Source organism: Rutidosis leptorrhynchoides, chromosome 8 (assembly GCF_046630445.1).
Source record: "Rutidosis leptorrhynchoides isolate AG116_Rl617_1_P2 chromosome 8, CSIRO_AGI_Rlap_v1, whole genome shotgun sequence".
NCBI lineage: Eukaryota > Viridiplantae > Streptophyta > Magnoliopsida > Asterales > Asteraceae > Rutidosis > Rutidosis leptorrhynchoides.
The window spans coordinates 288,718,346-288,731,679 of NC_092340.1; positions in this window are offsets into that span (position 1 = coordinate 288,718,346).

Genomic DNA, 13,334 nt, shown 5'->3' on the forward strand with positions numbered 1-13,334 from the left:
CTTTTTTATTTCTCGCTATTCTAGTTTTAGGACATAGATTTTTATTCTACTTCTTATCTAAATTTCTTAAAATTACGAAAATTTATTTTAAGTAGTTAAATTAATAGACATCAAAATTTTCTGGTTCGTAGTGATAGTTGGATTTGTATGTGGACCGGGTTATTGGAGCCAAACAGTCCTCAATTATATTGAGACCAAACGAATCCTGCCCCTCTGCTGCATCTTTTGGCTATTCGAAACGTGGGCAAAATCAGAAAAGTCTATTAATTGGATAACTTATTATAAATTTTCTTTCCTTTTTAAAACTAATAGGATATTCAGTGAATGCACCGAGCAAGACGTTCACCACCTTTTGTACGTTCACCACCTGTAACTAGATCAAGACATTTAGCAAATATAACCGCCGTTGATTTTTCTTTAGAATCGTCATCCAGTCGACCAAGTACTTCAGTTCAAATTTCCGATAATCCATTTTTTTGAACCCGACCTCACAATTGAGAATCCGGAGAATATTCAGGAACGGTTCGTAGATCCTGAACCACTAAACTTTCCTCCGGAGCCACCAATCATTCAAACAGAGATTGTTGAGGAACGAACCATTAAATCAGAATCATCTAGTGATACCGATTCAACAAATTCAATTATGGAGAATCTGGAACCTTTAAGTATGGAAGACCGAATGAGAGCTAAACGCACTGGCCAAGGTCACGCAATTACTCATCCAGACATTAATGCGCCAGATTATGAAATCAAAGGACAAATTCTACACATGGTGACTAATCAATGTCAATTTAGTGGTGCGCCGAAGGAAGATCCAAATGAACATCTACGTACTTTTAATAGGATCTGCACACTATTTAAAATCCGAGAAGTGGAGGATGAACAGATATATCTCATGTTATTTCCTTGGACTTTAAAGGGAGAAGCCAAAGATTGGTTGGAATCGTTACCTGAAGGGCGATTGATACATGGGATGTTTTAGTTGACAAATTTCTTAAACAATTCTTCCCTGCATCTAAAGCCGTAAGACTTCAAGCAGAAATTGTTACGTTTACACAGAAACCGAATGAAACTCTATATGAGGCATGGACAAGATATGGAAAGTTGTTAAGAGGATGTCCGCAACATGGTTTAGACACCTGTCAAATAGTACAAATATTCTACCAAGGATGCGACATCACTACAAGAAAAGACATAGATATAGCAGCTGGTGGTTCTATTATGAAGAAAACCGAAACTGATGCTTACAAAATTATTGATAACAGTGCTTCCCACTCACATGAGTGGCACCAAGAAAAAGATATCATTAGATCATCTAAAGCAGCTAGAGCCGATTCTAGCCATGACTTAGATTCCATTTCTGCAAAGATAGATGCTGTGGAGAGACGAATGGAAAAGATGACTAAGGATATTCACTCAATACGAATTAGTTGTGAGCAGTGTGGAGGACCACATTTGACAAAAGATTGTCTCAGTATTGAATTAACAATGGAACAAAGAGAGAATATTTCATACATAAACCAAAGGCCTGAAAATAATTATCAGAATAATAATCAACCGCCAAGACCAATTTACAATCAAAACCAGAATTATAACAGAAATATTCCATACAACAACCAACAAGGTCCTAGCAATCAACAAGTATCTAATAATACTTACAATCAGCAAAGACCGAATTTTCAAAACAAACCACCACAACAAACCGATGATAAAAAGCCGAATTTAGAAGATATGATGACGAAGCTAGTTGAAACTCAAATGCAGTTTTTCACATCTCAGAAACAAACCAATGAGCAAAATGCTCAAGCATTTAGAAATCAACAAGCTTCTATTCAAAATCTGGAACAAGAAGTAAGTAACCTAGCAAGGTTAATAGGTGAAAGAAAACCGGGAAGTCTACCTAGTGATACAAATGCTAACCCCCGGAATGAAACAGCTAAAGCCATTACCACAAGAAGTGGTACAACACTTAAACCACCTGAAATAACTGTAACTTCTGATGAAGCTATTCCTACTCCACAAGAACCACAACCTGATCAAGATAAGGAAAAAGAACCGGTAGTTGAAAAGATTAATGAAGATAACACAGCTAAGGCTAAACCTTATGTTAAACCATATCAACCACCACTTCCTTATCCGAGTAAAATGAAGAAAGAAAAACTTGAAGCCGAGCAGTCCAAATTCTTGGATATGTTTAAACAGATAAATGTAAATCTTCCTTTCATTGATGTGATTTCAGGAATGCCTAGATATGCTAAATTCTTGAAAGATCTAATCTCAAATAGAAAGAAAATGGAAGAACTCTCGGCTGTTACTATGAATGCTAATTGTTCAGCAGTGCTGTTGAATAAAATACCTGAAAAACTATCTGATCCAGGAAGTTTCACAATTCCATGTTTTCTGGGTAGTCTTAGTTCAATAGAAGCATTGGCAGACTTAGGTGCTAGTATAAATCTAATGCCGTATTCACTATACACTAAACTAGACCTTGGAGAATTGAAACCAACCAGAATAAGCATACAACTAGCCGATAGATCAATAAAATATCCTAGAGGGATAATGGAGAACATGCTAGTTAAAGTTAGTACTTTAGTATTTCCAGTAGATTTTGTTGTTTTGGACATGGAAGAAGATTCTCAAGTTCCTCTCATATTAGGAAGACCATTCTTAAACACGGCTAAAGCAATGATAGACGTGTTCGGTAAGAAACTGACCCTAAGTATAGAGGATGAGAGTGTTACCTTTTCAGTTGATAGAGGAATGCAACAACCACAATCTGCAGATGATACATGTTATTATATTCAAACTATAGATGCACATGCAGAATTATTAGAAGAATTTCCAGAATTACAAGGAACAGGAGAATGCTCTTTAGGAGAAGGTAATGAACCAATTGATGAAGCTGAAATGTTAGCTACACTTATAGCTAATGGATATGAACCAACAACAGAAGAAATTCAAATGCTAAAAGAAGAAGACAGATATCGATATAAATCATCGATAGAAGAACCTCCGAAATTAGAGTTAAAACCACTTCCAAACCATTTGGAATACGCTTATTTACATGGTGAATCTGAATTACCTGTAATAATATCGTCTTCTCTTACTGAAAATGAGAAATCACAACTCATTTCTGTGTTGAAAGCTCATAAACCAGCCATTGCATGGAAGATTCATGATATTAAAGGAATAAGTCCTTCGTATTGCACACATAAAATCCTTATGGAAGAAGGTCATAAAACGTATGTGCAACGCCAACGAAGACTAAATCCTAATATGCAAGATGTAGTTAAGAAAGAGATTATTAAACTGCTAGATGCAGGTTTGATATATCCAATTTTTGATAGTCCATGGGTAAGCCCAGTTCAATGCGTGCCTAAGAAGGGTGGCATGACTGTCATTACAAATGAGAAAAATGAGCTTATTCCTACTAGGACTGTAACAGGATGGCGTGTGTGTATTGATTATAGAAAATTAAATGACGCCACCAGAAAAGATCACTTTCCCTTACCTTTCATTGATCAAATGTTGGAAAGATTAGCCGGAAATAGTTACTATTGTTTTCTAGATGGATTTTCCGGATATTTTCAAATTCCAATAGCACCTGAAGATCAAGAGAAAACCACATTCACGTGCCCTTATGGTACTTTTGCTTACAAACGCATGCCATTTGGACTTTGTAACGCCCCTGCAACCTTTCAAAGGTGCATGATGGCGATTTTTCACGACATGATAGAAGAATGCATGGAAGTATTCATGGATGACTTTTCAGTCTTCGGTGATACATTTAAATCATGTCTAGTTAATCTGGAACGAATGCCAATTAGATGTGAACAATCAAATCTAGTACTTAATTGGGAGAAATGCCATTTCATGGTTAAAGAAGGCATCGTTCTTGGACATAAAATTTCAAAAGAAAGAATTGAAGTGGATAGAGCTAAAGTAGATGTAATTGCTAAACTTCCACATCCCACCAATGTTAGAGGAGTTAGGAGTTTTCTAGGGCATGCCGGTTTTTACCGACGTTTCATAAAAGATTTTTCTAAAATTGCCACTCCTATGAATAAACTCCTAGAAAAGGATGCGCCATTCATCTTTTCAGATGAGTGTATCAAATCTTTTAATATTCTTAAAGAGAAACTCACTAATGCACCAATCATGATAACACCAAATTGGAATCTACCATTTGAACTAATGTGCAATGCAAGTGATTTTGCAATGGGAGCCGTTTTAGGACAAAGGATTGAAAAACGATTTCAACCTATATATTATGCTAGTAAGACGTTACAAGGAGCACAAACGAACTATACAACTACTGAAAAAGAACTCCTTGCTATTGTCTTTGCTTTTGACAAATTTCGATCATATCTCGTTCTAGCAAAAACAATAGTCTATACCGATCATTCTGCTCTTAGATACCTATTTTCGAAACAAGATGCCAAACCACGATTAATTCGTTGGATCTTACTCTTACAAGAGTTTGATATTGAAATCCGAGATAAAAGAGGAGCAGAAAATCTCGCCGCTGATCATCTTTCTCGTCTTGAAAATCCCGAATTAGAAGTTCTAAATGAATCAGCCATACAAGACAACTTTCCTGATGAATATCTATTGAAGATAGATTATAAAGAAATCCCATGGTTTGCAGACTATGCAAACTACTTAGTTTGTGGATTCCTTGAAAAAGGATTATCGTACCAAAGACGAAAGAAATTCTTCAGTGATATAAAACACTATTTCTGGGAAGATCCACATGTGTTTAAAAGTTGTCCCGATGGAATAATACGCCGATGTGTATTTGGAGATGAAGCTAGTAAAATATTAAACCATTGTCACACAGGACCAACAGGAGGGCATTATGGGCCTCAACTAACAGCAAGAAAAGTTTATGATGCTGGATTCTATTGGCCTACAATTTACAAAGACGCACACTTTCTTTGCAAATCCTGTGATGCTTGTCAAAGGGCCGGAAAAATAAGTCAACGTGATGAAATGCCACAAAATATCATCCAAGTATGTGAAGTATTTGACATTTGGGGTATTGACTTTATGGGTCCATTTCCAAAATCTCATAATAATCTATATATACTCGTAGCCATTGATTATGTATCTAAATGGGCGGAAGCACAAGCTCTCCCAACTAACGATGCACGAGTTGTAGTCAACTTTTTAAAACGTCTTTTTGCAAGGTTTGGAACACCGAAAGCTTTAATAAGTGATCGGGGTACTCATTTCTGTAATAATCAACTTGAGAAAGTTCTTAAAAGATATGGAGTAACTCATAAAATCTCCACCGCATATCATCCACAAACAAGTGGACAAGTTGAAAATACCAACCGAGCCTTAAAACGTATTCTAGAGAAAACCGTAGGATCAAATCCGAAGGAATGGTCCATTAAATTGGAGGATGCACTCTGGGCTTTTAGAACAGCCTACAAAACTCCAATTGGAACCACACCTTTTAGACTTGTTTATGGAAAAGCATGCCATCTTCCAGTAGAAATTGAACACAAAGCATTTTGGGCTTTGAAAACATGTAATCTTGATTTACATGAAGCCGGACGTCTACGATTAAGTCAACTAAACGAATTAGAAGAATTAAGACATGAAGCATACGAAAATTCGTTAATCTATAAAGAAAGAACGAAGAAATGGCATGATAAAAGAATCAGAAGTTCAAAAGAATTTAAAGAAGGAGACAGAGTTCTTCTTTTCAATTCACGATTCAAGCTATTTCCTGGAAAATTGAAATCAAGATGGTCTGGACCATTCATAGTCAAAAGAGTTTTCCCATATGGAACGATAGAATTGATAAATTCAAATGGGATTGAATTTAAAGTTAATGGTCACAGAGTTAAACATTACATACATGGTCCGATGGAAGTCGACAACGAAGTTAATCACAATTTCGACACCACAGCTAACTAAGTGTGGGGAGAATCAAGTCTTTAAAAGATAATATGTATTTCTGTTAGAGTTAGATTGTCTGTTTTCGTGTAGTTCTCGAAAATGGAACCCGAATGGTCTTTCCCTAGCAGACCCTAAAGAACTAGTCTTCTCCTCCCATTCTGAATTTTTATTTTTTTTTTAGGATTTTACGAAATGAAGACTGCCTGTGAACTAAACCATGGTCTAATGCTACACGCTTTGATCACTAAACGTAATAATGACATACTCCCGAGTGAATTAGTATCAGTAATCAGAGAAAGAATGGACGGAGTTAGAAAAGAATCCAGATGCGAAGATAATAAATTACAATTTGGTAAAGGAAAATCAAAATCCGCAGCGAAAAGAAGAGCACGACACCTAGAAAGATGTCATAAATGCAGAAAATGGTCACATGGAGGTAAATGTTCAAATAATCAAACCTATTCAAACACCGAATTTGTTACTTTATGCAGAGACGGACCGTTCATATGTTTAGAAGAAAAGACACTGAATGCTCGAGGTTACGCCTATGTAGCCATGGAAAACCAATTAAACCGACTATCTTATGAATGGGATAGATCATATAACTAAGAAATGTATTTCACAGGTATGTCTGTACAGTTTTTATTTTTTATTTTTAACCTTTTGATAATAAACGCTAATTTGTTCGCTAAAAAGTATTAAATTGGTATTGAATAAAATTAGGTTTCCGAAATTATTGATATCATTCAAAAATTTATTACATCACTGCGAAATTTAACGTTTATTCTTAAGGTATAAATATCTTTAATCAATCAACACAAAATATTTTAAAAATTCGTCATGAGTTAAATTAGGTCTTGGAACCGAAATTACTTTACCGAAAAGAGGGGCGCATATTTTTGATAATATTTGATTGATTAAAGTGGGATAAAAAGACAAAGATTTTTAATTTTATTTTTACCATGTTTTTAAAATTAATATTTAAATCTTAAATTAATATTGTAAACTTTGTAAAAACAATATTTTTAAAATTGTAAATATTTGAAAAATTAATATAAGTTTGGTGTGAATTTATAATATGAATTTTTAAATTAAGATTGGTGTGAACTTTTAATTTTTAAAATATGAATTTTTAATTTTATGCATTTCAAATTTTAAGTTTGGTGTGAATTTTTAATATTAATTTTGAATTTTATATTTAAGTTGTGTGAATTTAAAAACAAAAATTTACTTTATCTCATTAAGTTAAGAATATGATTTTTAAAATTCGTCGTAAGTTGAAGACTAGGTCTTTGAACCGAAATTGCTTTACCCGAGGGAGGGACGAGAACTTTTATTATCATTGTTTTTAATCTTATTGAATTAAAGTATGCCAAAAACATTGAAAAAACTCAAAAATCTTAGCTTTTAAAACAATCGCTACAAAAAGACAAATTTTAAAATTTTGTCGAGGGACGGACTAGGACATCGATCCGAAACGACCTCGTCCTAAATAACAAGGGAAACAAAATTTTAAAATTAAATACTTAATTGTTTTATAAGTTAATGATTATAAAAAAAATATATATATATATATATCAAACTCCGCGACTCGCGGAGTTTGAAGTGTCCAAACACCGCGAGTCGCGGGAGGACCAATTTACAGAAGAAAAAAAATAAAACGCACAAACTGATCAGTCCACACCCCCAAAACAGAAAATAACTGCGAAATAACCCACGAAAAACCCGAAAAAAAACCCCCAAAATCACAATTTTTAACCGTTAATCACCAAATCTTTTACTAAAATCATGTTGAGAAGGATGCTATCTAGGAATTACTCAAGAAAAACGGTAAATTTCTACACCTAAACACCATTTAATCCGAAATTTAGTGTTCTTGAGCCATTTTTTCTCCAATTTGATTTTGATGCTTTTTAGTGTAATTATGCTTAAATTGTTTATGTATTATGCTTGTATAACCTAGATTGATGCTATTTAACATGATTAGAAGCCTTAAACTTCAAATTTTGAGTAATCTAGGGTTTGTGTTCTTGAGCAATTTGGGGCTTTTTGATATAAACAGGTTATGGCCGATTTTTGTCATGAATTGTTGCTAAATTAAGTAGTGTAACATGTTTAGGTAGTTAAATGATCCAAACTTTGAGCCTAAACATGATTTTGAGAATTAAAGTGGACTTTTTCAAGTCTAAAATTCATGAACTTGATTTTTGAGAGATAATGCCATTTGAAACTTGTTTAATTGCTAGTAATGATTATTTTGATATGTTATTTGAATTGAATGCTTATGAACTTGGCGAACATTTTCGTATATGCTTATTTGAAAAAGTGTAGATTTGATGAAAATATGAAAATGAGCTTAAGTTTGATATAAATTGATCATGTCATTGTAATTATTTTGATTGATGATTTTGCTGACACTAATGCATATTTGGATGCACAAAAATTGTGTTTGATGTGTTTTGCAGACTGAAAGGGGTGAATCTTCATCCCAAGCCCGCAACGCTCCTGCTGAGAATGTGGAACAACAGGAGGTGGATAACTACTACAAGCAGGATATACCTCATCCAGTCATGACCTTTTCTGATATGCACTTGGAAGAGTTGCACCCGAACCTGAGATTTGACAGACTTTGGATAGATTATCCAAAATACCAAAGGGGTTTGCATACTCTTCATTCTAAGGTTGTTGAGGTACCGAGGGTCATAGAATGGGGACCCTTAGAAGCTGTAGAATTGGCCGGGCCAATTAGGGAATTACTTGTATAGAGGTATGGTAATTCTACTTTTAATGACTGGGTACGTTTATTCACCATGCGTAGACCTGTATATAAAGTATGGTGTGAAGAATTGTTATGTAGTATAGAGTTGAATGATCGGGTAGCTAGTTTAACCGATCGTTCTTTTATTAGATTTTTGTTAGGCGGTTCGATGCGCCACATGTCTTTACTGGACATGGCTCAGGCTTTACGTATATATACGCCTGAGGAGTTAGCGTCTGCCGATTGTAGAGGATTGATACTAAACGGTAGAAAGATAGATGAAAATTTTGATACACACAGTGTGTGGAGTCAAATGACAAGCCATCACCGTTTCAAAGGGGGAAATTACTCTTATTTGGATATAGATAGAGCCGAATTAAGAGTGATTCATAGGTTTTTAGCTAATTCGATTACACAAAGGGGTAAGAACAAGGAAAAAGTAAATGAACAGGATTTGTTTTACCATATGTGTATTCGAGACCCACAAAGCGCTGTAAGTATACCATATTGTGTGGGTTATTATTTATCAGCTATGGTTCGGGGGATGCGACCGCGTAGCATAATAGGAGGTGGTATTTTTATTACTTTGATTGGTGAATATCTCGGTGTGGATATAAGTCGGGGGGGATTATTAGTAGAAGAACCGGAACCCCGCGATACTATAGGTTTAAATGTATACCATGGTGCGAAAGTTTTGAAGAGGCGAAATAACGCCGCAGTACAATACCATGGTAGACATCCACAGGTGGAGAGAAACCAACAGCAAGGTAATGTAGGAGGGGGGAATGAGATGCAGGAAATGCAAAGGTTTATAGCTTCTCAGGAATACGAAAATGCTAGACAGAGAGCATTTGAAGATTGGCAAGTTCATCAGAACCAAATCATAGCTCATTGCCAACATATAGGTAGAAACTATATTCCTACACCGAAACCCATCTTCCCTCCTTGGTCTATAGAGATGTAGCCACCATATCCTACGTATAACCCTGCCGAAGCATTCTATAGCACCTATGGTTATGCCTGGAACCCCTATTGGTACCAGTATCATCCCTAGTATACTTAGTTTTATTTTTTTTTTGTAATTTGTAATTATTGATACGTTTAATGCTTTTGTTAATATTGTAATCATTTTTATAATTATCTAACTTTTATTCTTAGATTTTAATAATTTTTGAATGTGGGGTAATATACCAAACTTCAAAAATATGTATATATGTTTGCAGTTTATCTTATGTACACAACAGGGTAAAACAACGCATTTTCAAAGACTGACATTAAGTTCAGCAAAAGCAACTAATTTTGACGACAAGATGCAAAATATATGTGAAATAACAAGACGGAATGATCAAATGATGTGCACCATTTATCATTCAGCAAACAAACGCCAATATATTTGGAAACTTTGGTAAAATTTAATCATTTTCACACAAATCACCCTCAATAATTTAAATTGTTACTGATTTCTTGCAAATGAGGGCATTGCAAGATCTTAAGTGTGGGAAGGGGTTAAATTCTTTCGGATTTTAAAATTTTTTTACTTTATACACTTGGTTACCATTAAAAATACTAGTAAAGCAGTAGTTGTATTAGAATCTAGTGCTCTCTGATAATAAAGAACAGCCCTAGCCTTATATACTGACTACCCAATTCTAGTAAAATTTTTCAAAATTTTCAATTAAATGAACTCAAAATCATGTTTATACATATTTATGAACGATAAAACTAGGTTTTAACACCGAAATTATTGTTACCTCGGAAAGAACATAAATTGAGAAACAAACCAAAATGTTAAAATTCATTTAAAATGGAATAGAGGACGATAAAAAGGAAAATAAAAGCCAAGTGTGGGAAAATTTACCAAGTTATCTTAAACATATGTCACATATATCTGTAACAAATAACTGAAAATACTTTTGCTTTGGACTAAACTAAACTGTTTTACCAAATGAAAGAAAAGAAAAGATGGATCTACACGATGAATCAATTCCATCATTAAAAGGAAGTAAAGTGTTCCGAAAAAGAAACGCGCTTCTTGATCTAGGTCATGAAGTTGTCGTCCAGGCCAGCTGTAGGTTGACGAAAAATCCAGAAAAGTCATCACTAAAATCAGCAGGAAATCCACGGACCTCAGCATTAAACAGGGTCGCCAAGTGGTCAGATTTATCCTAACCATGAGAAGGATTTATCTCGTACAATGGGGGGGCACCATGCAAATTAGCTGGATAAGACTAATGAATCAGATCCCCAGAAAGGATAATCTCCTTAAAGATTAAAAATCAGCTTTTAAGACTGATATTACTCAATCCTAGAGATTGACCTTAAAGATTGAGAATTCAAACTCATGGAATTCAATGATATCTAAACTCGAGCTTGAACGAGAAAATATTTTGATCAAAATTACAAACCGATTTGTTTTCTGAAAACCCTATTTTCAATGCGTTCATTACCATTAAACGTAAAATCCTAGGAATTCACCTGGAATTCATTAGGTCACCGGAACCAAATCGGGTGTCAACCGTAAGAACGGTGGTTGCATAGTGGTCAAAGACAGGACCTTGTGCCATACCGAAAAATCATAAGGGTGAGCTTTACTATTGCTCCTACCAAGGATAGTAATTGTGTCCGACACGTTATAGACCATAATTAAAAGCATGTCAGGGGACATTGCCTTAACAGTTGCTTGTTCAACGCTTTCCTTTACAATCGGACGGTAGTTTACCGAAAGGTAATATACGGGACAAGTAAACTGGACGTGTTGCTTTCCAAATACAAGGTTAGCAAGTGGGTGACACAAAACCGCAAGTTTTGAACTAAAATTTTCAAATCTGAAACCCACCAAACCCACAAAAATATTTTGCAAACACCGGTAAAGGGTTATCCCGGAAAACTTATCTAGGGTAAAAACTAGATTTAATTTTCAAAAGATCAAATGTTTTCATAAAGATCCAATTTCCTTAATGGATCTAAATTTTTATAGTCATGTGGGACTGTAAACCATATCGTTACTACCATTGTTTATACCGCCATATAGAAATCACTGATGTACAAAGTGTGAAGAATAAAGAAGTGATTCTAGTATTTCAAGACGATATTGCTTGAGGACAAGCAACGCTCAAGTGTGGGAATATTTGATAATGCTAAAAACGAACATATATTTCATAGCATTATTCCTCAAGAAAGACAAGCTTTTAGTTGCAATTGTTCTATTTACAAGTGATATTCGTTTAAATAATAAAAGGTGAAGACAAAAGACAGATTCGACGAATTGAAGACGCAAACGACCAAAAAGCTCAAAAGTACAAAAGACAATCAAAGAGGTTCCAATTATTGATAAGAAACGTCTCGAAATTACAAGAGTACAAGATTCAAAACGCAAAGTACAAAATATAAAATTGTACGCAAGGACGTTCGAAAATCCGGAACCGGGACCAGAGTCAACTCTTAACGCTCGACGCAACGGACTAAAAATTACAAGTTAACTATGTATATAAATATAATATAATATATAATTAATTATATTAATTATATATATATTATATTTATAAATAAAAACCGTCGGCAGAGAAAGACTCCAAAGTTGTGAGCTGTAATTTCATTCTCCGCGACTCGCGGAGTTTGAAGGCAAAAATGCCGCGAGTCGCGGAGCCCCAAATTCAGAAACCCCCTATAAAGCTCGCGCATTCTGATCGTAAAATATAATCTTTTTCTTCTTCTCCTCATACGTAAAATATATATATATATATATATTTATAATTTATATTTTAATTTTAATTATAATTCTAATAATAAGGGTATGTTAGCAAATGTTGTAAGGGTGTAAGTCGAAATTCTGTCCGTGTAACGCTACGCTATTTTTAATCATTGTAAGTTATGTTCAACCTTTTTATATTAATGTCTCGTAACTAAGTTATTATTATGCTTATTTAAAACGAAGTAATCATGATGTTGGGCTAATTACTAAAATTGGGTAATTGGGCTTTGTACCATAATTGGGGTTTGGACAAAAGAACGACACTTGTGGAAATTAGACTATGAGCTATCAATGGGCTTTATATTTATTTAACTAAATGATAGTTTGTTAATGTTAATATAAAGATTTACAATTGGGCGTCCCTATAAATTACCATATACACTCAATCGGACACGATGGGCAGGGTATTTATATGTACGAATAATCGTTCATTTAACCGGACACGGGAATGGATTAATAGCCACTAGAATAATTAAAACAGGGGTGAAATTATGTACAAAGGACACTTGGTATAATTGATAACAAAATATTAAAACCTTGGGTTACACTCAGTCGACATCCTGGTGTAATTATTAAACAAAGTATTAAAATCTTGTTACAGTTTAAGTCCCCAATTAGTTGGAATATTTAACTTCGGGTATAAGGATAATTTGACGAGGACACTCGCACTTTATATTTATGACTGATGGACTGTTATGGACAAAAACCAGACGGACATATTAAATAATCCAGGACAAAGGACAATTAACCCATGGGCATAAAACTAAAATCAACACGTCAAACATCATGATTACGGAAGTTTAAATAAGCATAATTCTTTTATTTCATATTTAATTTCCTTTATTTTATATTTAATTGCACTTCTAATTATCGCATTTTTATTGTTATTATATTTAATCGCACTTTTAATTATCG